Source organism: Haliotis rufescens, unplaced genomic scaffold, assembly GCF_023055435.1.
Source record: "Haliotis rufescens isolate VD_foot unplaced genomic scaffold, xgHalRufe1.0.p SCAF_3, whole genome shotgun sequence".
In the NCBI taxonomy this organism is placed as follows: Eukaryota; Metazoa; Mollusca; class Gastropoda; order Lepetellida; family Haliotidae; genus Haliotis; species Haliotis rufescens.
The window spans coordinates 24,606,850-24,634,505 of record NW_025964001.1 but is presented as its reverse complement, the minus strand read 5'-3'; the positions used below and the strand labels follow the sequence as shown (position 1 = coordinate 24,634,505).

At 40.2% G+C, this 27,656-nt stretch overlaps 1 protein-coding gene across 2 annotated transcripts in view; it reads left to right on the top strand.

Moving 5' to 3' along the window:
• Positions 1 to 27,656, top strand: part of LOC124144482 — a 77,160-nt gene that overhangs the window by 8,631 nt on the left and 40,873 nt on the right. Inside the window, exon 2 of one of the 2 annotated variants that reach the window (XM_046513917.2) lies at positions 26,768 to 26,843. The exons of the other annotated variant lie outside the window; for it this stretch is intronic. The gene's annotated coding sequence lies outside the window, so the exon portion shown is untranslated. The remainder of the gene's footprint in view (positions 1 to 26,767; positions 26,844 to 27,656) is intronic. 2 annotated transcript variants of the gene reach the window in all.

The window sequence follows — 27,656 nt, the reverse complement described above, 5'->3', positions numbered from 1 at the left end:
ATATAAATGGACTCCATAATCTTGCCTGAGTTGATTTATTGCTAGAGTTTTCCCTCGATGGACAAGAAGGCATGTTATCGTCTTCCCCGTCATGCCGGCAGATGGTGAAGCTTATTTGTCTTGTGTTGTGCTTGCCCCCGCCTCCCACCTAGAATAACTTCACCCGGTCAGCGCATCAAGTGGTCAAAACATGTAAACCCTATATAAACAAAGAACGTATGTTTCTAAATCTACCCTGCAGCGGAACGACAAGCCAACAGATGGAAAGTATTTCTAATAACTGCTTGCCTGTCCGGTATATAGTTATATGATTGTCAGTGAATATATTTGTTTAAACTTTACTTGTATTATTGGTACATATTGTCTTTCATGATATTAAAATATGAAATTTATTTTTTTGTGAACATACACATGTATGTAGGTAATCAATAGCATGGTGGATAGATGAAATATACATTTGAAATACTACAAGTGACATTATCGTTCAATTAAGAGATTTCTTGTAAAAGTGTAACTTTATTTGGACGTGTGCTTAATTATTTATTTCAAAATTGCCTTTTGAGATTGAACTTAATGTGGTATTTCAAACAGTGAAATACATACGAATATATCCAATCTATAAACTGAATGCCTGATAATGTTCGATAAAATATACATGTAAGAACACGATACCAGAATATGTGTTTAAATAACTAAGATAATTTAAAAAATGCCTAGATTATTTGGAAACAAATATTTTGCGATAAGTAGTTCGGATTGCAAGTACTGGGATAGATGGATATGAAATATAGATAGAAATACCACGTCAACTTTCGTTAACTAAAGACAACGCGGCAGGAAGCTTCAACGGTTAAATACCAGCTTGAGTGTGTTTTCTATTCATCCTAAGGTCTGTAAACACATCTAAAACGTTTTGCTTTATGATAACACTGGCACATTCAGGAAAAATGGCCAGCGGTCAATCAACATCTCTAGGCTATGGCAGATAAAAGGACTTAGGATGACTAGACTCTTCAATAACACTGAAGTGATAAGAGGAGCCCAAATGTCCGAGACTGACCACAAACAACAAACAGTCTGGTCAGGCTGGACAGCCCCTGACTGCAGGATTGTATTATGGCCTTGTTTATTTTGTTTTAATTTCGGAGAGGTGTCAGCAATGAGCTATGTAATTGACGTTGTCTCTGGACGTTTGAAATGTCCTCTCGCTAGTGTTGGTTCAGGACGTTGGACTTAATTATTGTATGTAAATTGCGTGTCAAAACGGGAATATTAATATTGCCTAAAACTGCCTTAGGCGAAACTATTGAATTGAAGCATTGCAATATTGCTTTTTAAATAGCATATATTATACAGATGTTTTAATTGAAATTGAGATAAGTGCATATAGTGTTCTGGAACGTTATTAAAAATATGTCGGTATTGATGAAGAACTTACGCAAAACAGCTGGCAAGGATTCAATTGTTACTAATACAAATAATTAATAATTAATATATATGCAGATGTAGGTCAGACTGATGTTATGATGAAGCGGAATAGTAAGTCGGGACGAGTACTGGGTTTATTATTGATACACATGTGTTTTGATTGACATTGATTGACGCGACAGATATAAACAAAATGAATGTATTGCACAAGGTCGTTCCGGAGCCGAGTTTGTTGTTATCGGAATGGAAACATGGAACGATTTATGCTTGACCAGGCCCATTAATTAAGAAGACGCTGAGGAAAACAAATCGATAGAAGGAAAGTATTCCAAAACACGGCTTTTATCACCGGCGCGCCAGAAAACACGGCGATTTTATTAAGATCTATTAAGATAATCATTAGACCGTTGGACGAATAGCAAGACTGACATTGCCCCAGTGGTGTTCTAAGCTCCGGATCTGGATTTCCAATGGAATGGATCGCTGAGAGCGTTTCACAATTCTGTGCGTCGGTAAAATGACCGGACATTCCCTTGACCGATCGGACCTTTGAGAGCCTTGAGAAAGCGATAATAAAGGATGCGGGAGAGTGGTCATTGTTGGTCAGCTTAATAAAGTCGGTCGGTCAGTGCTTGGATGTGCAGGCATTCATGCCACGGGAGAGAGGGCTAGTCAGCTGCTTCGTTTGAGTGGTGAGAAAATTTGATTAATTTTTGAAGGGCATGAAAGTTGTTGAAAGAGACGCCTTAAGTTTATGGCGTCTAGGGTTGCTCATACTGCGACTGGCTAACATTGATTTCTAGGTATTTGTGGTGATGAGGTCCAAGTTATGACAGAAATATCGACTAAAGCCATCTTTAATGGCACCCTTGCGGACCCGGCTTCGTGGAGAATTTCCTATCTGCACTAAAACTTACGTGCTGAAATCCTAGATGATATAAATACATTAGACAGGACATATTTAAATATCGTATCGGAGACATGTTATGCTGTAAATGGTAAAGTATCGCATATACAGTCGGACATGTTTTTACAACTCAACAAATTGTTACTGATTGTTGTTTTTGAGATAAGTGTCAACAGCTACATTTCAAATCCAACAATGAAACATGACGACATGAAATCAATGAAACCTGTACAAATGAGTTTATGAAATGACATATTGATCTTAGATATTACGTTGACATTTAAATTGAGCAATTAACAGGCAACGATATGGCTGAATTGACGAAATATCTCTTTGTTATGAGTCAATCTTCAAAAACAGAGGCTTTTTGCAAATTAGCGATAGTCAGTCCTTCCGCCCGTGTAGATTTCAATCAAATTGACATATTGCTGTCACATGTTGATATCAGCCACGTGCGACGCAGGTGAAACTGCTTAAAATACACAGCAGTCAGGTGCTTTGTGAAGATTGTAACCAGTTGTAGTAGACGTATCATCTGGAATCCGTTTTAATCTGGTATTCGACAGAACCATTACCATTCCATTGGAACCAGGTGCCTGAAAGTCGTTAGCTCATTTGGACAATCAGAAAGGTAAATCGAATTATATATTGCTATTGATTTGTAGGCTAGGCCATCTGGATGCTAGAGTTTGCCTGTAGATGTGCTCGATTCATTTGTCAAGGACTTGTTTTAGAAAAAAGCAGTGAACATTGACATGGCGCATGATGTGACCATGCATACCACTGTTTAGTCATGACAAGTCGGATAATCCAGAAAAACGCGTCCACACTGGTGTGTATTTGGGACATCAACGTTTAGTCTGTGGCAACGTGTTTCATGTGTTCGCTCTACTCGGTTTGAGTCCGGCTTTGACTCTATCCTGGTTATCATATGCGAAGGTACGAATAGGGGTGATTAAACCCATATGTTGAACTAAACGCAACCACCATAATTGACAACGCCCTCAGCGACTAACTATGGCTCGTAATGACTGGAGAAAATTGGGGCATTAAATAACTCCAAAACATTCAGTTTTAATAAACTCAAGGCAAGTTTCTGTATATATCAAATTGCGTTTCATGTCAAATATCACATTAGAACACACGGGCCATTTTATGATTTGATAATGTATTTCACACAACTTGAATAACATGTTTATTTGCTTAATGGGCTTCAAGCGTTGATACTTCGCCCCGTCCCTGAACCAAATATATTATTTAGAATCCGACATTAACAACTCTTGTCATCCCCGTTACCCCCGTCAGCAGCCAATATCATGCCCAGGCTGTTACTAATGAAATATACACGTGTAATTAGACCTTATGTAACGAGGCACACGGTGCAGTGAGCATGTCAATCATGTAACTGACACTTGTTGTACATTTCAACGCACTTTCTGCATGAACTGACAATGTGATTGACGTGGCATACGACACCTTCTGTTCGTACAACCGCGGCAGGTTCTTGTAAACAATTAATGGCCCATGTTGTGGTTATGGCCTCAAATACCCCGCCTGTCGTGGGCGCAGTTAACTTTTAAATCTCTGGTAAAACCATTTCTTGTAATGAAATCACGCATATTATTTTCCTTTGGCTTTTAAATACGTATTGCGTGCACTCACCGCACTGACAGTTGCGGTACTCGGCGAAAAACACGAGTACATTAGGTTCGGGTTTTGAAGTACAGTGACATCTTGCTATTCCTTTAACCTCATCACTCGGATAATAACGAATGGGTGTTGATGAAAAATATGTTTTTGAGTTATATGTTTGTTTGACATTTAATTCCCAGATACATTGGCGCCTGGACTAGACAATCTTATAATTAAATTTATTCTCTGGTTTGTTTGTTGTTTAACGCCGCACTCAGCAATATTCCAGCTATATGACGGCGGTCTGTAAATAATCGAGTCTGGACCAGACAATCCAGTGATTGACATGGATATCAATCTATTGGGATATGCTGACATGCAACAACCAAGTCAGCGAGCCTGACCACCGGATCCCAGTTAGTCGCCGCATACAACAAGCCTAGTCGCCTTTTACGGCAAGCATGGGTTGCTGAGAACGTATTCTACCCCGGATCTTCACATTAATGCTATGATCAACGTCCCAAGCTATCAACCTTCATGTGGTCACCGAGTCTGTCCATTTAGCGCCACAAGTTCCAGGCGACCAATTCTATCCTGGAATTCTCACTGGGGACTTTAGTTGAAATACGTTTTAATATTTCACGTTTTGAGTGAGTGAGTACAGTTTTACGCTGCTTTTAGCAATATTCCAGCAATATCACGACGGGGAACACCAGAAATAGGCTTCACACATTGTACCCATGTCGGGAATCGAACCCGGGTCTTCGGCGTGACGAGCGAACGCTTTAACCACTAGGCTACCCGACCTCCCCTCACGTTTTGAAACTTACGTTTCACTCCCAAACCATGAAACCACTTTCTGCGAGTTCGCGGTATATATTCAATTTCTGAATGTCATTGTGGCCGTCTCTCTTCGTGATATTTGGTATCATGTGATTATGGCTGCCTTAAGGCCCAACCCACTCATCAACGTCTCTGTATACATGTAGAAATGTCGTTTTTCTCATCTCCCACATCGTTGTAACGAGTGTCCTTAAAGTCTGCTCAGTGCTTATTAGATGCTTGTTGGTCAAAACAGAAAATCAGTAGTGTCACAGGAACATGTATTTTAATCAGATGTAATCAGATGTTATTGTCCGAGATGTATTTACACAGAGGTAACTGCCATTGAACCTTGTCAGACACCTTACCAGGTGTGTGTGTGTGTGTGAGTGTGCGTGTGTGCGTGTGTGTGTGTGTGACTCATGTTTATCTACTTAATGCCGAGCCCCCGACAGGATAACAACATGTATAATCTTTTAACGTCTACTGATACCACACGGCCCAGGAACGAACCACCGACCTTTCTCATTCCTATGGTCCTGGAGGGGTTTTCACAGAAGAATATTTTGCTTATTAACGTATCATTTTCCTGCAAATTGTGGAATGAAATATGTTTAAAACAGGAAATTCGATAAGACGTTATACGTATACACAAGGTATGATGAATGTCTTGAACTACATGAGCTCAGAAACCTACTTCATCACTTCTCTTGTGGATTGGAAATCATATCAATTTCATATTATATTTCAAATATATTTAGATGCAAATATTTGTTTGATCTGTGCCCCGTCTGATGTCCTGGTGATAAAGACGTACACATGCAAAGTATTCATGTTGGGGTGTGCTATGCCGATGATTATATACTGTGGTTTGGGTTTATACAATCGATTTGATATCACAAAAAATATCCATAACTCAGAATTTCTTGTACAGCCACGTTCAGCAAACGCACTAAATATTTGCAGATATCATTCACCAGCCTGACGATGCACATATCATTTTCGGGTGACATTTCGTTGGTTTAATTGCAAGCAAGCACTTCTCTGTAAAATCATGTTAGACACGTGACAGATTTCTTTATTTTGCTAATAACAGGTTGTGCATTTCTCGCCTCACATAACAATACCAGAAACTAACATTTAATGTTTGATGTGATCGCAGCTGACTGAAATACGCACCACTGGGGCTGCGATGTCACGTCGACATCGCAAAACACGTTGTTGTCAATAGCACGTTGTCAATTTCAAACGGCCGCGAATCACACAGCGGAGAAAGATGTATGATGGTTCTGTGACGGGATCATTGTAGTTCAGGAAAGATACAAATACAAATTGAGGGGTTGGGTTAAGATGTGACCTCCGTGGGGAAACTGGAGATTAGTAAGCTAACCCCCGCGACACGGCTTAATCCACCCGCAAAACGACCCCGATTGGGTTACACTGGTCAAAGACTGCGGTCGTGGGATGGTGACCAGTAGTTGGACATTGGCACGTAATTTAAGGGTTGGCGTTCTCGCCGTAATGAATCGTTCAGCTGGCGTGATTGAAGGGGTTCAAAGATTCAAAGCATGAAATTTTCTTTTTGGTCGGTATCTTATTTAGTTTTAGTTGCTCCTAACGACTTTTTTGGCCAAGAACCTTAGATTACACTGGAATCCTAGTGTAAGTTGACACTACTTTCCGTATGACTAATTCGCACTGTTGAGCGACGTTGCTCTTTTACACTGGATGGAACGACATTGCATCGTGGGAACCCAATGATCCCTGAGCGTTGAAGAATATGTTTACATAAATCTATAATAATTATGAAGAGTCTGCCTACGTTTTATATTCAGTCAGGGTTCTTGGCTTTCGTTGTAAAAGTACTTGTCTGAACCACGTTGTCTCTGAAATTTTCTTTAAGTTTATATTAGAAGGTAGCGAAGAAAAGTATTCATAAAGGGATATTCCACTGAAAAATAACTTTAAGTATATAAAAAACAAACACACTAAAAATAGTATTAAGACACATTTCACTTTTCGAAGTATACAAGTGCGAAATATAAGATGAAAAACGTCACAATTTCCGATTCCCAGGGGGTCACCATGTTAGATAGACCTGTTACTTATTATAGACTTGTCTCAGTCTATATAAATATTAAGATCGTCTTAGTGTTAAGATCGCTTTTTGGAAAGGAGCACTATTGGTTTTTGTGCCAGTTTATTCATAGACCCTTACTCGGGTATGTCTTATCTTATATTCATGTGTACAATGTATAACACTCCAAACATACTCCCTATCCTGAACATGTTAGTTGTTAAGAGTAAAACTATATCGAATTCATTCACCAAACCTATGGCCATGTGTAGAGTTAGGTACATGCTTTGCATATCTCTCACAGTAGAAACGTTTAAGGTTAAAGTTCATCCTTACATGTCTGTTGTGCGAATGCCAGTGTCAATAGGACCCTCACGGGCACCTGCCACGTCAGTTCCCCTCGCAACTCACCGCAAGGACCTCCTGCTTTAAGAAATCTGAAGGAACGAATGTGCAACTCTCGTGTAATTTACGTTCTTTGAGCTTTAAAAACGTCGAATTGTTTCGTGTGGCTTTCGAAACTACCCACTTCAATGTAGCCTTTCTATCAAAGAGTTCGCGTTAGCGTCTTGGGTGCCACATGGGGGGATATTCATTAGGACCCAGCAACCATCTCACTATGTTTTGGTAAAGGTCAGGCCAAAGTTTCACTTTCCTTGCAGATGAAAGACGTCCATTCAGTGACCTGCAGTGACCACACGTCGCGGATTGATATTCAATCCTGGCATCTTTGCACGTGGCGGTGCCAATCTCGTGAAGTAATCTGATCACGTGGTACGGGTTCACCCTAATCGGGCGTTTAAAATACGAGATAAGGCTAGTGGTGGCTCCAGTAGTACTTGTTCCTTGTTTCAAAGACACCTAAAGCTAATTAGTAAGACATATAGAAGCAGTGTGCGTCTTTTATCCTCTGTAAGTTAATTTGGTGATAATTTGTGCACAGTCATCTGTTACGTCATCAAATTATGTGTCGATGTCTGAACACCGATTGGATAGCCGCTATAACAGTATGAAGACTACTTCAAAGGCGCCCCCTACTGGTGTTCGGAGTTCAACGCATAGAGGTACCATGTCTAGATTTGGTGAGGATGTTAATTTAGCTTATCGTCTTCAATATACTTAAGTGCTTAATATATAACCATGTGAATTATAATGTTCAAGATTTCTGCCTGTCATATCAACGGTACTGTTGTTGCAGTTTTAGACATTATAAAGGGTCAGTATACTTGCAGTTCAAATGATAAAGTTTGCCTTGTAACATATGAACTCTTTTTGGCATAATAAAATTTCTCAGAATTGTAGACAAATCTAGATTGGTTTTAACAAATGTTATATTTGGGATAAGACTTTTTTAATAAAGTACAGATTATCGTACTTTTTGGGGTTGAGTACGAAACAAAAACCTACGAAAAGAAAGTCCAAGAATCTGTACTTTCTTAAGAAAGTGTTATCCCAAATATGACATTTGTTACATTTGACCACTTTCTAAATGGCTTTGTGTATTCAACGATTGTTTTGTTTTCATGAAGTATACATATGCAACAGTCATGGTAGAGTAACACCAAGAGTAACACAAATAACGACTTCCGGGATGTCGAGTTCACGAAATCTCCTATAAAAATTAATCCGAATATCAAATTCCCTTTTTAGTATAGCCAAGATATGTTACGTCAAAATACCTTTCGTTCTCATAATTTAAGGATTTTAAGTTTTAGTAAACGTTATTTGGTCTTACAAAGCTTTCATAAAGTACATAAATTCTCGCAATGTGTTTATGTTGTCGTTGCTGAAACTGATTCAGGTTCCCTTCTGTTCTTCCAGGCCATATATATCCGACTCTTCTGTAACACCCCCACCGGTACATATAGCTCATTACAAAGCTATAGACATCTCGGTAAACAGAAACCGAATATCAAAGTGAATTAGATATCGTAGAACAATAGCTCCTGGGAATACGTTTGATTATGACTATGCATATTTCATCAGTATCTGCAGAAGATAGTCCACTATGAGGCTCACACCTAATATTGTACGCTCTTGTAGAGAGTGATACCTTCCGCCCACATGCCTCGGGCGATGCACATAGACCTGTCAAAATGACAGCTTGTCGATTTCATGCCTATAGCCTGCAGCAATAAGGCAAGAATCGAATGTCACGCTTCAATGCACCACATCAGTTGGATAGATCTCGGAGTGATTTTTGTTGTTCTTTCTTCCGGGGCTAACTCGGGGATTTAATTTGGTATTTAGGCTGCAATTAGTTTTCAGGAAATGAGTATTTTTGGTAAAGGAAGTGATGCGTGGAACTAGAAGCGGTTGTGTTTCTTATGAGTCGACAGACCCAATGGTTGGCCGGTGTAGATTGAGATTTGTTGATGGGCGTTGAAGCGATTATTGAATTTAATATACAAGTAATCAACCCATCAGGCCCAAGCCGCGTTGCTGTATATTAAGAATAACACATTTATCACTCTTACTGGATCTATTTTCGTCCCGAACTCAGAAACAGTATCAAAGATGGCTTTACGGTCATCATCAACATCATCATCATCATCATAGAGATTTTTTTATCAACAAGTTGGTTTATCATTATTATTGTAATCATCGTTGCAACAAAAACAAGTCCTTAATACAATAGTGAGTGAGTGAGTTGGGTTTAACGCCGCTTTTAAAAGTATTGCAGTTATATCACGGCGTGTCAGCTCAATGTGGGAGGATAGCCCGAAGTGATGTTGGTCTCAGACGTTTACCACTTCGGTGAAACCCACGAACACGGGTATGGTGCTGACAAACGTAGAAACATAATCGGGCCGAACCGGGATTCGAACCCACAATCATAGGTTTCTGGCGTGTCCAAGGGACGCAAATCTGCACAGCGAATCGCGGCGCCTTAGACGACTGGGCCACCCTTGCCCCTCCCCCCCCCTCTCCCCCCCCCCCCCCCCCCCTTAATACAATAATAATAAAACAAATAATAATAATATGTGCACTCAACTTTATCAATATTGTTATCGTAAAAGCTCAAATACCTAACCATTATGAACGTTAACATTTAGATATATAGATAGACAGCACGAACTCTTGAAATCTACATACAAAATTAATACACCTGCGTTCAGGATCGTATGTAATCAAATATAGGTCATGAGTTATTAATCCCCGTGATCTATTTCACCCGGGACAGATTGCATGTCAGACCGTCATTCCGGCCGAGGCCGCTATGTGCAACTGTGGGTATAAAACATTTATTTCAACTCTTGACACGAGAGTTGATTGAAACACGGACCAATATATAAACCCCAGATGTGATGTGAGACGATGGAATTATCTGGTAAAATTGGAAATGTTGGTGTCCGTGTCTCCATATCAGTGTACTGCCTGAAATTAACACGCGCCCAGTATGTATAGTTGCTATTTATTATGTGTAACATATTTGATGAAGGGTTTCGTCAAGATTCTCCTTAACCTTTACTGTACGAATACATATTGAAAAATACCAAGTGTAAATCGAAGCACGACGTATTCTTGTCCACCGATGTAAAGTTTGAAAAGTTTATTTTAAAAACACATAACCATGATGTATTGATTTTCTTGCTTTATATAGGTACAAAAACAAATTAAGCAGGTTTGTGACTTTTCAAATTCAGAAGTTTTGGAGGCATTCATCCTTCACACGCTCTCGGCCAATTATTTCTAGTGCAGACAACTCTCGCACTTGCCAGCTGTTTTTCGCTGTTTCGTACGCCTCATTACCTCCCCTGTTTTGACATAGGCGTGAATAAATCCTTTTAAGGGATTCTCTTATCGTTTTTCGAACTTAGAACCGTAAAGGTCAGTCTTATAGAAAGGTTTCAGCCGACAGCAATACCGGCGATTCTCGAGTGATGGTATTTATTTTCATCTGACTGGCTCCGATAGGAACTTTCTGCTTCGGTTACTCCTCTTGATGTTGTTCTCGGTCGGTTGTCTCCCTTTGTAGAGATAGCTTCTGCGCGCTGTCGAGCGTTATCGTTTTCTTCAGGGTATGTTCCTTCTGAAACTGGTGCTTGTGTCTGCGTCTGTGTCGTGTCCATCGGCAATTGACAAGTCGTGTCTCGTTTTTTTTGCACTCACTGCCATTGCACTCCTTTTTTGGGTCTAATTTTAGATCTACTGCCTAACCCTAGAAAATGTGATATGTCGCCATCTTTATTTTTGGATTTTACGACTTTCGACATAGTACGACCATTACAGCACGGAACCGATTGTAATGGAAGGTGCAATCTAGTTTAATAAATTCTTTTCGTTCATATGTAAATCATTGGTTTAATTTGCGTACGTAAAAAGGTTACCAATTTGTCCATGGACTATTTTAAGTTGAAATGAAGCAATTCAGAAACACTCACTTCGCTCACAGGCATTTTTGCTTAGAAGTGAACCATTTTACAATTGCTTCGGATAAAAATCCGTCTTTGATGTATCAAGTGCCAGAATTGCTCATTCAAATGGAATGAAAGGGTAGTAAGGTTTTGTCATTCAGATTCTTGCCATCGGAGCGTGTGGCCAAACCCCTAAGTGCCCGTCAGTAAAGGAGAATCGCAATAGTGGCAGCGAGGACACGCGGAATCAAATTACAAAATAAAATAGGAAGCTCTCACAGAACGCTGTATGTAGAGATAAAGAACGTATCATTGTTTTTCTCATCGCTGTAATTCTATACCGTGTGTTTACCCATATGGTTGCATGGTGAGAAAGGGGGGCTTTGATGTTCAAGATCTACTCCCAGGAAACCATGATAGCCCTAACCAAGGTGGTCTGACACACACAGACTGGGAAATGAACATGGTACAAAGTAGGGGGCATTGATATGTCAGAGAGGAGGGCAGCCAGGAGATGCGTAAACAGTTACGTCGACGTTCAACACTGCTGCAAAATACAATACTTGGCTCTGGCAGAGCGCTAAGCAAGCTAAAGCTGCCAGCACGCTAGTCGTATCCTTGGCAGTATTATGTAATAAGAGAGGCTAAGGCACTGCGGTGTTATAGACAGATATAAACATCGCTGTATCCGAAATATGAATACCAGCGAAGGTTTATTTAGAATGGAGCGTGCGTTAGCGAAAGACTATATTGTTCGAGCTTAGAAGAACGTATAATATGAACAAGAATCTCTGATGGCAGATCTGTGTTTTAATGTGGGGATAGTTTTATATATTTGACTGCTAAAACATCATAGATTAGATGAAGGGTTGTTAACAATGGTAGAAAAGGACAATTATATGTCATTATGGATGATGTTGTTGACAGACACGTACTTATTTATGCAAATTGTGTGAACGCGATAGCTACCTGTAGGATATGCTTACCCCCTTTCGCGATCACGTGATCATTACTGCCTTTAAGTGGTCTTTTGAAATGTTTCACAGCTATTTTGCCCTTTAGAGCAAATGGAATCTGTTTCAGCGGATAATCTCGACTGGTTATCCTCTGCTTTGACGTGATATATTGTGATTATGGTGATGATGGGGAGTTTTTGGAGTCAGACATGGTAGCTTATGTTATTAATAACCATGATTATGGGAATATAATGCTTAATATCTGGACGGCCGAACATACGTTCTGTATATGTAAGATAATATATGAAAATGATAATTTTCTTGAAGACAAATTTGACTCACTCTGTAGCATCTACTGATTCATATCGCTAAGAGAATTGGTGTGAACGTTTCTGTTCCCTTCATGATCGCATGCTATTTGAATGATTGCAATTAATAGGCTAAAAATGTCTTAATTCACCTGGCTTTTGATGTGTTGTGCCTCGGGGATAACTCATTCATAATAGGACTGATTGTCACAGCATGTCAAACGGACTGCCATTATCACATATTTCAGCAGAATCACTGGGTAGTTGTGTATGAAGCGGAGCATACTGAATTAAACAAGGACAGATAACTCGTACGTAAAACGAATTCCGGAAATCCAAATGAATCAGCTTAAATCATTTCCTATATCCAAAATACTAATAATACAAAAATAATAGATAAATATTGCTGTTCTGATTGTGTACATAAGGGGTTGTGCGTGTGTGGGGGACGGGGGTGGGGGGTGGTGGTGAGGGTAGTTAAAAGCTGTCAGGGAAAATCCCTCCATTTGAAACGAACAAAGCCTCACCAGAGAAGGAGGTGTCTTCGCTAATGATTGACTGCTAATTTCATACTGCTTCCGATACTGGTTTTGTAGTGTTAACAATGGGTAGGATTCGCAACGGCAATGTGTCCATTCCTCCAGCTGTATACACAATTAGATGAGAAACTCCAGGGAAAATGGGATTTAGGGATTATGGAAGCACATTGAAAGGGGAAGTTCGGTTACGTGTTCAGTGTCAAGTGCCATTAAGGCACTTCTTTCACAATGATATTTCTTTTCATAAAAAAAACTGTGGTCCTAAAGGTCACCATCTACAAGTCACAGTTCATTATGGCCGTCATGGTTGCAAAAACAGTTGTACTTCATTTTCATTTCATTTTTTTGCTGGAACAAAAGTGTCAAGCAAGGATGTTTTCTGCAGCAGTACATCTATGTCCCGTTGGCTGAGTCGGGTTATCGTTTTCACTTAAAGCTCTGCCGTCAATCGTATTCTGCATGTAATGCACTTGCAGCACAGTCCCTTGGCTTTTTATAGGGACACACATGTTCTCCGCGTGTGGTGATCTCTTATTGACGAGTTTGCCTTTGTCTGTGCTTCAAGGTCCGGGGTTCGATCCCCGACCGCGTCATACGAAAAGACGTTAAAAGATGGAACTTGTTGTTACCCTGTCTGGCGCTCGACATTAAGGGGCTAAAACAAGGACTGGTCGGCTCGGAGTCAGTATACTGTGTCTGAGTGGGGTATTCTTGTTAAACTGCGGCATGGTATCTCAGTGAGCTAGCACTATAAATCGGCATCAGTCCGGACTAGTACAAGCAGCCACACACACACGTGCATGGACGTCGTTATATAAGTGCAGTACTCTTGGACGCGACGTTAAACCTAATTTCACCTCACCTGTGTTTCAACAAACAGATACCCGCTTGAGTTTATTGTCACCTGTACGGTGAAATGATATAAGGTGAAATATACACCATGGTCCGAATGTTAATACGGCACAGCTGACCCTTGAGCCAAGGCTATATGTGATTATCACTTCAATGGTAATCATTGTATATTTCTGCACTGTTTTTCACTGTTCACCATAGTGGAAATTTTATGCAGTTACAGAACAGAAAGAACAGAAATCGTACTTAATAGTGACAGTATAATATTTTTACATAACAGCACCGACAGAATGGTGACAGAATTATGTACATGTAGTTACACTCACGGTAACAACATAACACATACACCATCGTTGTCGACTGACACAGTTACACAACGAGGTGAGGTGAGGTGAAATGGGGTTTAACGTCGCGTCCAAGATTATTGCACTTATATAGCGTGCATGTACGTGTGTGTGTTTGTGTGGCTGCTTGTACTAGTCCGGACTGATGCCGATTTATAGTGCTAGCCCACTGAGATACCATGCCGCAGTTTAACATGAATACCCCACTCAGACACAGTATACTGACTCCGAACCGACCAGTCCTTGTTTTAGCCCCTTAATGCCGAGCGCCAGACAGGGTAACAACAAGTCCCATCTTTTAACGTCTTTTGGTATGACGCGGTCGGGGATCGAACCGCGGACCTTCCGCTCTCCGGGCGGACGCTCTACCACTAGACCACGGAGGCGGTCAGTTACACAACGAACGAACAGAACAATTCTATAGAAGCAGTTCATAAACGCAAGTTGTGTCAGTTCTGGTCCGTTCGCGAACTCCACGCGTTTGCCTAGTTTGTTTAAGCTGGATCAGTACTTACTAATTTGTGCTTCCCCGTTCCGACACCGTAAGCCAATATTCTATAAATATAGACTCAAGTCTCTGAGATTTCATAATACCCGGATTTGACTGGATGATGATGGTCTTGTGTGCACGAGATAAATAAACGTGGTCATGCAGGACATGGCAAAAGTTGGTCATTAAAAAAGGAAATATTTATGTAGTTGTGAAGGTCAAATGTTTAGGTTAAGACAAGGATGGTGCGTGCAGCTCCCTGGGCTGACAGAGCTGGCGTGGTGAGATGAAGTATGGGACCAGAAGACACTAATTATAAGTGAATTATTTAGGACATGTGTTGAGGGGTTGTGTGTACATAGACTATTGAATCTAATCAGCAGACGCGTTACGAGACTCCCGGGTGAGGGGCGTTATGGCATTCTTGTGAGTGAGTGAGTGAGTGGGTGGGTGAGAAGGTGGATGGGCTGTGGATGAGCACAGAATGATAAAACATTCTCTCACTCAAGCTGTATCATAACTTCCTGTGAATGGTCGAGTCTTGAAAGGATTTCTAGAGGTTGGCAGCATGAACAACGATCCGACAAGGCATGATGACAATAAGATAACTGGTCTCCAACCTCAGCATTCAAGTTGCCAGTCATATGGTCAAAATACCCCCATATTTGTTAAACTGTATGAAAATTAGAAAACATTAGGATCGTTATAGCTGGTGATGGGTGATACCCAATGAACAGTGATTTACGTGATTAGTGATTAGTGATTAGACGTTTCAATGAATGATTAACAAGATTAATCGTGAGTTCATAATGAGAAAGGCTTATTCCGTAATTTCATTAAACCATGTAATTGTCTTTTCTAAAATGCAAATTGCATTTTCCCCACCAATTTCGCGCCTAATGACTCGGCCTTTAAAATAATTACCTGTTCAGTCAGACAAGCGTTATATTTTTTCGTCAGGCAGATGTGTGTTTTTTGCGCTTCATCGATAAGGGCGACATGAAATACTTGATGCTAGTCCCTTCCTAATCTATAGCACGTCCTCCGCAGGGATGATTAATTAACATCGAGTATGACGGCCCCCTGCGAAGAAATTACCCGCTTCAGAAAGACAGAAGTCCATAGAATGTTCAGCCTGAACCCTTCAGAACTGTCGCTATTGACTAAACCTTGGACACTAGCGCTTGTGTCGGTGCAGTAACGCCCATGTCAGAAGGTGCAGTTGCTTTTATTTCAAAGTTTTACAGTGATTTAGAACTTGGTTTATTCAATATCAAGTTTAAGAATGGATTATTGATGTGTCTGCTAATCGTAACGATTGTGTGTGGCGTCACTGTGGCCAAGTCGTCTAATTAAGGCGCTTCAATTTCTTTGCACTGAGTTGCGTCCCCGAGGCACGCCAGGATCCTATCGTCGTGGGTTCGAATACCCAGATTCTCCCTGATTATAATCATTGGTTTGTCTGCACCATCACAGTGCTCGTGAGTTTTATCGCAGCCATTAACGTGTTAGTCTTGCATAACGTCAGGCTCTGCTCTCGCAAGCGGACTCGCCGTGAGATTGTTGAAATACAGTTCAATGTCGGGTAGAACACAACTCATACACTAACTGTTGGATGCACATGGATTTCATGAGATGAGATAAAAGGTTAAACCTAAGTAGGTATATGAAACCTTTTGGGTTTGATTTCGGTGCAAAGGACTGTGGTATGTTTGTAGATTGTCTCATTAAGTTGGTCAGATCGACTGACCACAGGAACTGACCGTTAGTTTGCATTTCGGTATTCTGAACACCATGTCATCTTAATACACGCTGATCCGAATAACCAGTCATCCGAATACATGGACACCGCCAACCAGGTTTTCCGAACACATGGTTTCTCAATATCAGGTCATCCGAAAGCCTTGTCACCCAATATCAGATCATCCAACTTAAGACCACCCTAACGCAAATGGAAAGGACTATCCTGACGAATCATTCATTTAAACACTTTATAAACAGTACAGACATTAACAGTAGTACGATCAATTTTATTCACGGGAATCAGTGGTAGAACCCAATCCCAGCTAAACCAGTCACCTCATATTCATCAACCTGCCTTATCACCTGATCTTGTATTCTAGCTTCCCCAGCAGGATTTCTAATTATGATCATGATGAGAAAGCAATGCCAAACTACAGGACCATGTGCCCGGTGTTTTCAACGTCTGGGATGTCTTTATTTGAACTACATTCTCGAGTCCAAGACACCCTCCCTTCAAACTCCTTATCCAGTTTGCTTCCACTCAGCACATCTTGAAACAAAGAGCCCAGATGTCCTCTTGCTGGGGGACAGTCACGCTGGCTCGTCGGCGTGACAGACTCTTCACAAATTGCCTCGTATTGGATTTGTGTGACTATACCCTCGCTGATATGGACATTCTTTATTATGAAATGCACATTGACACGTTTTAACCTCTCCTCTGTATTTAATCTTAGACTGACCCCTAAGGGTAATTGCGCCTCCGGATGTAACGGGTCGCCATATGTTGTTTGTTTTGGACTTGGTGGAGAGTTTCAGAAGAGGGTGTCACAGTTGGATTGGGGAAATTAACATGATAATCGGCATTATTCTTTTGTTAAGATTGAAATACAAACAGGACGAAATGCAAACCATTTTGCTGACTAATGGACTATATCCAAAATGTGTTATTTTTCAATCCTTTATGATTCAAGTGCAGGCAGTTCTGTTGACACTGGAAGGAGGACGGCGAGTGTGTGTTTGTATATTCGTCCTGGCAGTGAGTGAGCTAAACTTTAACGTCCCATCGGCAATACCTCATGCATGTGCCAACTGCCTTGGAATAGCGACAGATCCTTCTAGATGTACAGATATTGGGGAAAATGTGCCTTGCATAATGCTCTACTCAAGCAGAACCAAGTGGAATAATACAATAACATGCTTGTCTGGCTCCCCGTTGCTCTTTGTGTTCTTGGTGTGGTCTAGTTCCCTGGGAGCATGGCTTCGATGCGAAGAACAACGGTCAATACAAAAAGTGGAGTCTTCACAGGCAGTGAAAGTTCTTTGTAGTATCGACAAGTCAGCACATCCTTCTTTGTCAGATAATAATAATTCCCTGGTAGTTATTATTATAATAATAATAATAATAATAATAATAATAATAATAATAATAATAATGATCATGATGGTGACGACACTACCTAAGAGTGTAATTCTTTGTTGTATGGTAATAATATTTATACTACTACTACTACTACTACTACTACTACTACTACTACTACTACTACTACTACTACTACCACAACTGCTAGGACAACAACAACTACTTCTGCCACTACAACTACTACTATAACTACGTATACTACGTAATCTATTACTATTGTGCCTGATAAAACATGAAAGCAACGTTAACATAACCCTTTCTATATTCCACTGTACGATTCCGACTTCTAGAATATGTCATGAGCACGTGTTTATGAATCACATACAACAACTATAATATTTGTGAGTACATTCAAGAAATTGTTTTATTATGGGTCAAGAGCACATATGTCCACGCTATGGCAATCTGCAAACCCCTAAGTGTGATTTAAGCCTCACTAGAAGTAAACATAATATGGAGGAAAAACGAAAGCTTCTTTGGTTCCAAGTTCTGGAATGGCGATGGTCTCTGACCAAATAGGTTAAACTGAGTTGTGTGCACCTGCAGTAAATGTCTTTCTCTCTCATCAGTTCCACTTAATGACGATGGCCTTAAAACTCCAGGACGACGTTCTACCGTATTAATGTACGTACTAAGAGTTATCTCCTCTTGGATCTTGACAGAACCTTTCAAGTTTTATCACCGGAACAGGGAAAAAGTTTAATCAATACTTCTTGATCATCTTTGCCTGCAATTTCATCTTAATTTTTTTCTGCATTTATGGTATTTTTGTTATCATGACGCCTGTTAAAAACCCCGACAGTTGATCAGTTTAATGCTATTGATGATGGCTTCTAATTCCCGCCGTGCTTTCCTGATGCTGTTAATTGCAGTAGATTGATGATGTGACAGTGGGGATTTAAACCAGCTTGTCATCAATCACGTAAATGAAACTTCAATGGCAGGTAATGATGTAATATGACAGCGTTTAGACAGATATGAGCGTTTATTTAACAGTATATTAAACAGCTTGTCATCCATGCGCTTTCATCTACAAATTCAGTCTTTATACTTGAATTAACGATCACTGAAAGAGGATTTATTGGAAGATGTTGAGACGTTCTATGGTAGTCAATATTTTTTGTATGAAAATAATGTAATGAGTGAATATGTTTATGCTTTCAACTGGAATATTAAATGCATTTCAAGACTTCTGTGTTTTCTAGTCTAATGCATAAGTGTGAAGATTTATAAGTATTTCAAATCCAATCACCGCTTGGCTGAGGTGACCTAGTGGTCTCAATGTAAGCAATTCGCCTTGAAGAGTTACGACCCTTAGATGTCGCGATCACTTGATCATGGGTTCGAATCTCCTCGAGCTTGGGTGGGGAGGGGCCAACCAAAACAGTTCCTGAGAGTCTCAAGGGCTACCGTCCTGCCCCACACTGAAGCACATGTGGCACATGTGGTGTCTCCTTGGGCAAGTGACCATGCTCGAAATGTGTTCATCCAGCAGTGAATGGGTGCCCGATAGGATGAGAGGGTTGTTAACCTTCTAGCGCCTAACAGGCAGCTTGGGTTGTATACTTCCCAGGGAGTTGAAAAGATTGGTGAGTGCACAGTGATCCAGTGACCGGGGTAATAATAGCATGCCCCTGTGTGCGCAATAAAATGGCCTATTATTATTATTATTATTATTATTATCATTATTTGTGGCGCAACTCACAACAAAGTCATATCTAATAAAAACACATCTTGCTCATGGAACAATTTACGTCAGGTAAACAGAATTACTCCATGTAAGTATTGATGAATTATTGATTCAGTGGATATTGAAAAAGTTCGATTTAAGATTATTTTAACGCAAAACAAACAGAACTTATAAAATCAATGGGACAATTGGGCTGCACGTAAAACGTATGTACTCGCGTCCTTTGGTATAAACTCTGAAAGGCTCCTCGTACAGCCTCGCTACTGAACTCGTGGCAGTGTCAACACGCAATCGCCTCCTCCCACGAACTCGCAACAGGCTCAACACAGCGCTTCTTGCGTGTTCTAGCTAATGGGGAAATCCTATCATATTGATAAAGTTGGGAGGATACAGAGAAAATTAATTAAACTAAGTCCACATGAAGTTTTTGTCTCTGCAAAACAAGCGCCTAGTCACTCAAATTCTATATATATTCTCTTTGATTGATGAACTGCGATCGCGGTTTGATTCGATTTCGCAAGAAATAAAAGTACATGGACCCGCGGACCCAATGATTTTTCTCCATTTCTATCAAGATTATTTTAAAATATCCCGTGTTTTCTTTCCCAGTGCACGGAGAGAAGATGACATAGGGATTCATTTTACAGGTAATATTAAGTTGTGGATAAATATTGGAATGGTCTCCGCAAGCGTGGGTGCGTTCCATGTTAGCACCGATCACTAGAGGTACCAGATGCGGTGTGTTTATAAATAAACATTGCTCAATGTTAGCAAAAACATAAATGTTTATTTTGATATATTACCAGGTTTAGCTTTTTGTTGGTGTTTTGGGGGTAATCGTGAGAGATAAATTGATAGTGGAAAGAGTAGGAAGGAAAGAAACACAGAAAAAAAGTGAGAGGGAGCGAGAGAGAGCTGTGCGAAATGTTTTGTGAAGTGTGTGTTTATATACACAACCTGAACAAGCGATTGGGAATGTATATATGCCTGTTTGCGTGTGTGTTTGCGGGCGCGTGCTTTCCATTTGACACAATCACACTCTGCAACCATGCCTTCCCTTAGCGATCGGAAAAAATGATTATTTCAACTTTAAAGCGAAAAAATACCAGAATGCCCATTGTGTTAAGAGCCTCCGTTAACTCAGAGATGAATTATCATTTCCCGAGTCCCGTGATACAATCCCCAATCACGGCTGTGGAGGAATTCTGTAAAAAACGAGCGACACCTCTTCCCTGCATGGAGCGTAACATGTGTCGCGTTGCCATGTCTTCACGCGAGGCCTGATCAATCAGGCTACAGGCATTAAGGCATTAATTCTGCAGGAAGTTGGTGTTAAAGCCTTGAGGCCGGGAGAGGCCTAGTTTTGTTTCACGATGTGTTTGACGAAGTATTGGGACCACGGGACCTTAAAGTCGGTGTTGCAGCTAGCGGAGTATCTAGCACTGACACGGACGTCGACGGGAGAACCCAAGATACACAAAGACAACGCCTGAACGCGCACAAACCCCCAAAAGGATTGAAAACTGTTTGCACGGAGCAAATGCAGCGTATGTATGAAGTATTAACCAGGAATTGTTTCGCCACATTAACCAATTTGGACAGCTCCAAAAACGATACAATCCAATCCTTGGAGGAAGGCCTGCAATGGTTGGAGAGCGTGTGGATCTCAAAGGAGCGGGCTAATGGTACTCGCAGGGCATTGTGATTGCAGTAAGTAGACAAACCCTAGTAGAGTTGGCTTCTCACTCTGATCAAAGTAAGCTATTGATTTTCAGGGCTTCAGTAGGAATATTCGGTAAAATGGTTTTGTAAGTGATTCCAATCTGATTACTGTCACCGAGGCAGAACGTGGAGATGTATTTCTCATTGATTAAGGAACAGTTTATTGAACGGTTACAGCTTATTCGGCGAGTTGAGCAGCCGATAGGGGCTACCTAGTCTATATGTGTTGATTGAAATCTGGTATATTGATTAGGATACCTTCTACAAACCATCTACTTGTTCATGTTATTGGATATAACAAATGTTTGAATGTACTGTGTTTCTAGCACGATGGAAACGGTACCATACATCTAGGGAGCGTGTTAAGTTACAACCTATCGACGGAACAAAGTCTCTTGATATATCCAGTAATCAGGGAACGTGTTCCGTGTTTTCAATATTACATATCCAGGGAATGAGTTCCGTTATTTCATGTCAAGGGAACTTGTACCGTTATTATATATCAAGGGAACGTGTTCCGTTTGTACATATCAAAGGCAAGTGCTTCGTTATTTTATATCAAGGGAACGTGTTACGTTTTTTTATATATCAAGGAAACATGTTCCATTACTATATATCTAGGGAACGTTTACCGTTATTTATTTTTAGAGAACGTCTTCCGTTATTACAATTATCACTACAGATCGTAACGACTGTTGAGGCAACTTGTTTCGCTGAACATATCTTGTCAATGTATAAAGTTCCCGCAGTCTCGTAACATGCTTTGTTATCTATGCACCATGTTTCGTAACCACATATCGTGCTACATTTCGTCATATCAATTTGCAGCGTTATCAAAGTCTTAGCATATCTCATGTACTTATTATCTAGCCAACACAACGCAGATCTACCTAACGCATTACGTTAGCACGCGCCAAGACAACGCATTACGCTACCACGGGTCTAGACAACGCATAACGCCACCACATGTCTAGACAACGCATTTTGTAACGACGTGTCCACAGACAGCGCATTGCGTTACCACGCGTCAAGATAACGCATAACCTTACCACATGTCTTGACAACGCATAACGTTACCACGGGTCTAGACAACGCATTATGTTACGACGGGTATAGACAACGCATTGCGTTACCACTTGTCTTGACAACGCATAACGCTACCACGGGTCTAGACAACGCATTATGTTACGACGGGTATAGACAACGCATTACGTTACTACTTGTCTTGACAACGCATAACGTTAACACGGCTCTTGACAAAGGATAACGTTTCCACGTGTCAAGACAACGCATAACATTATCCTACAGGTCTTGACAACGCATAACGTTACCACGGGGCAAGACGACGCATGTCGTTAAAGCAGGTCTAGACAACGCTGGGTCTGGATAACGCATTACGTTACCTAGTGTCTAGACAACGCATAACGTTATCACAGATCTGCCCAACGCATTACGTTACCATGTGTCTAGACAACGCATAACGTTATCACGCGTGAAGATAACGCATTACGTTACCGCGTGTCTAGGCAACGCATTACGTTACCACGGGTCTGAACAACGCATTCATTACGTTTACAGGGGTCTGGATGACGTTGCAGTTACCACATATCTTGTCAATGCATAACGTTATCACAGATCGAAAAAATGTATTAAGTACCCACGGGCCTAGACAACATGTCCAGTTACTACAAATCTAGGCGACATGATACGTCTCGACACTTCCAGGCACCATGTTAGGCGAATGAGTCAGCCATCCACTAGTCGCGACAGAGTTAGACCACGTGCACACCACCTGCGATACAAGGTCAGACCTGGGCCCACGTCCACAAAGCAACTTCAGCAACACGACTCCCACACTTTAACGTAGACATACAAGAGTTGCATCGCTGCGGTATCTTTGTGCAGGTGTGCCTTGGAGTACGACAACCATTGGGACCAGGAGGTGTCAGTCAGAGTGTAGTCGACATGTAGAAGTGCAGTACGCTGGTCGCGGGTTCAGTAGAGCCAAACTAACGTCAAACCTATACAGGGCTCATTCTTCACCCGATCAGTCGAGCGTCATTTCATCATGCTTACTGTTTATTAGTACAATGTAGATTACACGTGAATTGCAGATTCGGTGAAGCCCAAGGGCCATTCCACACGGAGTCGTCCGGATAAACTAATTTCCGGATAAATGAATCACGAGTATGTTGTAACGTTCCAATAATGGACGTACCAACAGATTGTCCGAACGGCAGGTTTCCGGTTTCACGGGGTTTCACTGTACATATATACTTAACGAATGATCACCGCGTACATAATACGCTGATAATTTAGGTTTAATTGTACATTTTTCACATTCAAATAGTCAAGAGAAATCAATCCAGATATACATTTATGTATAATTAAGTTCAAGATCAAACGGCCAGGACTGAAATTGGATGTATATTCATGATAACGTCTTATTATATACGGGGGCACGAGAGGCCCTGCCGTCTAAGGCGCCACAATTGCTGTGCCGAGTTGTGTCCCTTGGGCACGCCAGTAACCTATAATTGCGGATTCCAATCGCGATTCGCCCCGGTTTTGTTTCTAGGTTTGTCAGCATCGTACCGCGCTCGTGGTTTTCACCAAAGTGGTATACATCTAAGACCTGCATCACTTTGGGCTTTCCTCCAACATTAAACTGACGCACGGTGATAAAACTGGAATACTGTTAAAAGCAGCGTGCAGCCCAACTCACTCACTCTTATTATATTTAAGGAAATATACTTTTTGGTGTGGTTTTACGCCGATTTTACCATGGCAATATTCCAGCCACATTTCTGCAGTGGACATTCATGTTTCATGATGGCCACTGTAATGTATTGATAATAACCATCTTGATACATCTCTGCGAAAATGTCAATATGGGCACAAAGAGGGCTTTATTTACGTACTTATATAATCAACGAAATTTAAGTTACAGTTTCACCAAAACTTAAAGGATAAGCAAAGGCTTCCAAGGTTTATAACAGCAAACTCAGTGTTTAGTGTACATGAAATGAACATCGTGCGGAGGCTGATAGACGGATATGACAGACCGCTGCAGTGTACTTGTAACGCGATGATGAAGGGAGGAGTGATGGGCTAGCTTATATCTCCTTACCACTGCCAGAAATCAATACCTTCAGATTAGATTGGACACGATTGCCCAGCGATTCTCCGTTTTCTTATAAGTGCACACGGTTTGGAAGCATTTCCAGGGAGATAGGTCCTAGGTACAATACACTTCTGTTGGGGAAAGAACTTTCACCTTCTATTTTTGAGCTATCGGTAAATGTTAATGAAAAATTGACCGTTCGTTTGATGAATGGCTATTGATATTAGATTACATTGGTTGAAAAGCTGTCGTGTTCATATGTATGTATAGTGTGTGTGCTTATTTGTAAGCCATGTTTACGTAATGTACGTTTGCGTAGCTGTATGAAGGGCCCAGTCGCCCTGAAATTTGCCGTACAGCGTTTTTATTTCTGGGTTGCCAGAATCCTATGTCAAGCGTTTGAAATCTTGACTCACCATGTTTGTTTCTAGGTTGGTCAGCAACAGACCCGTGTCTGCAGGTTTCACCCAAGTGGTAAACGTCTGAGACCTGCATCACTTCCACATTGTACAGATGCTCTATGATATAACTGAAATACAGTTCAAAGCGGCCTCCAACCAGACTCACTCTCTCACTCACTCATAGCTGTTTGGTTGATAATGGAGGATGATGAAGTCTAGTGGTTCGAATGTCATAACAGAGACCCGGGTTCGATTCCTTACATGGATTAAACGTTTAACTGTACGGTGTCCAATACCTGATTTTGTTTGCATAAAAGCTAAAAGCGACGTAAAATCTTAGTACCATTTACTCACTCACCCCAAAAGTTAAGTTGATATGCATAAACAGTTGTATCATATGTTCTTAAATGTATAGCTATACAATGTATATTAATTTTTGAAACGTTAGTTATGTAAAAATTTTTTTGTATATATATATATATATATATATATATAATATATATATATATATGCATACATTTTTATGTTGTGGTCCAGAATCGAAGACACAGGATTCACAGACAGACACGTATCTCAAAGCTCACTTTCCCTGTAGCGACATTTATTTTTAAACATTGTTTTAAATATCAGACGCATTTTCTTTCAAAAATCGATGATTTCATTTCTTCAATTCCACTTGGTGATGAGTTGGACCGGCAGTTAGAAAATGAACTCGGCAGTTTGAATACTGATAGTAAACGGGGTTCAATGGTTATGTTATTTATGTATTGAGATATCTTATGTAAATGTTCCTAAGCGTATGTGTTTGCCGTTACCAATCATGAATCAATGAATCGATCTCTTAATGGCGGTGGTGTAGCCTAGTGTCAGTGGGTACATGGCGTGATAATTTCTAAAAGCGGCGTAACACCATATTCACTCACTCATTCACTCACTGTGTATATATAAAAGACACAATGTTTCATCAGGAATATTTCTCCCCAAGAGATTTGTATCTGAACTGTTGTTTAAATGACACTGTCGCGTGTTATTGATAATGCCATTTTGCATGTTCATTTTCGTACTCAATATTTTCAAATTGTTTTAAGACCAAATACTATGTTTAAATCAACCCTGAACATATCCACCAGTATTCAAAATACACCTTAATGATGTGCTATAGTGAACTCCTTACGCGACCTTATTCCATTATTCTATTTTTAGCCGTATCGCTTTGAGTTTTCCCTATTGTTCAAAGTCCGACATCCTCGCACTGCGCACGGTAATAAATGTCATATTTTAAAATTTGAATTCTCCTATCAAACAAAAGTTAAAGATAAAACTATTTTTAGCATGACATTGTGTTTCACCTTTATACACAAACGTGTGTTTTGAATAATAATCATTAAATGTTTCTGATACTCTGAAGGTCAGTGTTCGAGATAGAGTTGTGGCGTATCTGGTGAAAATATACCTAATTTTATTCATGTTATTGTACCTAAATAATTAGCACGTCGAAAAGGTACATCAATATTTCAAGCGAACAAAATAATTTGATGACCTGTTAAGAATTTTCAGAGTATTGTTCAAAAATATACTTCTTATTTTTTATTAAATTAGAGATTCCTTGGAGACTAATGCGAGCCTACTTTGCTGCAATTCTAAATGTCGTATCCCTTTAAAATATAAGACAATGGATCGAAATATATCCAGAAATTGCTCATCTTGAAGAAGAGTTTGCTATTTAAGGTCTGTCGAAATGACAGTATCGTTTCTCGATAATCGACTGAAGCATGATAAGAGAGTCAATTATTAGCCTTCTGAGTGAAAGTGCGTCATTGAGGACTCTCAAGGCACATTAACAATTCAATAATATGATTACGGTAACACACGATGACCCTGTGAATATTGATTCAGAGATTGTCATCAAACTTTGCGAAGGTGTAATTGATAGAATTTCTCTTGAAATTGACAGGTGTGTTTACAACATAAATGCAGAAGAGGTCCTGTTATACATCACGTTGACATGCTGTCATGGTGGACATTGACAGGTACTGTTTTAAAACTGACAAAGTGTCGAGTTTGTAAATATTTACAGAAGGGCTGATGATAATCGCTACATTTCCCCCATTTTTGCTTAAGTGTACACATGTAGAAATCGACCCGCGTCTAGTACATTGGCAGCATATAAAATGTACATGGCATGCTGTCAAATGCGCGGGTAAAGACGCATTTATGATCTTAAATCACTTTTAGTATCAATTATGAAAACCTTCGGCTTCTCTTAGCTTTAGTATTTAGCAGTAAAACGTTCCTGTTCCCGATATATGCACGATAACACTGAGACAACATACGGAAAGGTATCTGTTAAATGTACTGTTAGTTCATCTGAGATACCGTTATCTGGTATGCCACACAAACCAATCTGTGTTCATTAAGTGATGGACATTTGGTGGACATGGATAATACAAGAATTGATGAAGATTGCTATGTGGGGCGGATTCTGAACATTTACAATCTCATACAACCGAATAGACTAACATTTAGTCTCTGAAATCTTATATTACACAATATCCTTCTTGACTCTAAAAATAAAATAAAATTCCCTATGTTTTTATGTATTTGTGGAATAGAGCTAGCTTGAGCTGGCTAGACTTGCTTTTGTATGCATTTCTAGATTATTTATTTTCATAAATTTAAATATATTCCACGGTCATGGTGCAGGACTAACAACCGAAATGTACAACGACATACAGAGAGATACATATGATGGCATACACATCGAAATGTACAATGTCATACACATCGAAATGTACAATGTCATACACATCGAAATGTACAATGTCATACACATCGAAATGAAC